This window comes from Pteropus vampyrus, unplaced genomic scaffold (genome assembly GCF_000151845.1).
Source record: "Pteropus vampyrus isolate Shadow unplaced genomic scaffold, Pvam_2.0 Scaffold312, whole genome shotgun sequence".
In the NCBI taxonomy this organism is placed as follows: Eukaryota; Metazoa; Chordata; class Mammalia; order Chiroptera; family Pteropodidae; genus Pteropus; species Pteropus vampyrus.
In genome coordinates, this window is record NW_011889093.1 from 830,579 (window position 1) to 832,097 (window position 1,519).

The window sequence follows — 1,519 nt, forward strand, 5'->3', positions numbered from 1 at the left end:
GTCCAGGGGCGCTGAGTGTGTGGCTCAGGCTCTCAGCAGAGGGACAACGACCAGGGCCCAGGGCGTCCGGGTCCCAGAGCCCGCGACCTTGGGGGCCGGGGTGGGTCCGGGTCGAGGCGACGTGCTTGGTCTGAGCTCAGCGGGCCGGAGGCGGAAGCGGACACAGGCTCAGGCCAGGCCGGTCCCCGGGCCTGGCTTCCTGCTGACCGAGCCGTCCAGCTGTCCGGGCGGCGGCTCCCGCCCTCTAGGAAGAAGCCGGTTCAGGTTTTTGTTTCACCGACTCAGCAGATCATCGATCCAGTCCCAGTGCCCCGTGGGTCAGAGGGCGGGAGACAGCACTGCGTCCCCAGGAGGCGTCCCCTCTGGGGACCAGCGGGCCAGGAGCAGCCGTGGGCGCTCTGGCCGGGGCCTGGCGCTGCGGGGCGAGTTGGCGCTTCGTCCTGGCAGCTGAAACACTGCGTTCTTTGTGCTGTTCTTTAGCTTGACCTTCTGTGCCGGCTGAGCCCAGAAAGGCCGAGTCCAGAAAGGCCGGGCCCTGCCCCCACCGCCGGCCGGGTCCTCCTTCGCTCGCCTGTGCTGGGTGGGGTGGGACGTCTCTGCCCGCGAGCTCGCGCCTCGGGGACAGCTGTGCCACCGCATCTGCCCGCCCCCTCTCAGAGTCCTGCCTTTTTAAATTTATTATTATTTTTTTAGCCGAGGCAACCCTTAGTTGACTTCACAGATTGCAAGGACCTTGCCAGCTTACAATCCCTTTTTTTTTATTTTTTACGCCTACAGCACCTGGTCTTCCTAGGTGGTCTCCCATCCAAGTACTGACCAGGCCCGAACCTGCTTAGCTTCCGAGATCAGAGGGGATCAGGCACGTTCAGGGGGGCCGTGGCCGCAGACTCAGAGTCTTGCCTTAAAGGGGCCCTGAGCAGCACTGCACCTCACACAGCGGGGCCAAGTCCATATTGCACTCTGCCACGCTGCAAGGCGCCGGGCAGCCTGGGGAGCCCCAGGGAGCCCCAGGGAGCCCTGCCCCCCGCACCCTCAGTGAGGTGGCTGGTCCAGGCTGTTGGTGGCGAAGACTCATGAACAATGTAAAAATCTATATGAACCTCAGACCAACAGTATCAGATAAAATCTTTAAACACACACACAGACCCCCCCTCCGTGAAATTCACTCGTTCAAGCAACAAAGCCGGTCGTCTCTCTTTCCTCTGCTGATAAGGACACCAGGTGTCCTGGATTCAGGGCACGCCTGCTCCAGTGTGACCTCAGCCTAACTCGTCATATCTGCAATGATCTTATTTTTGAATAAGGTGCATCCCGTGGTCTGGGGGGTGGGATCCGAGGTCAACATACCTTTGTTTGGGGACGAACACAGTTCAATCCAAACCCTACAGCTGAAGCTTCCCCCTTCTTTAATTCTTTGTTCCTCGTGACGGGAGCATTCTCACCAGGACAAGGGTCAAAGGTGAGGCAGGGCCGAGTGGTGGGGTGGGGGGAGGCACTGTAAGAGCTGCCTCCCAGGCTG

General features: G+C 60.7%; 1 pseudogene; it reads right to left on the reverse strand.

The window, feature by feature from the left end:
- Positions 1 to 768: 768 nt before the first annotated feature.
- On the reverse strand, positions 769 to 888 carry LOC111730427 (annotated as a pseudogene).
- Positions 889 to 1,519: the final 631 nt, after the last annotated feature.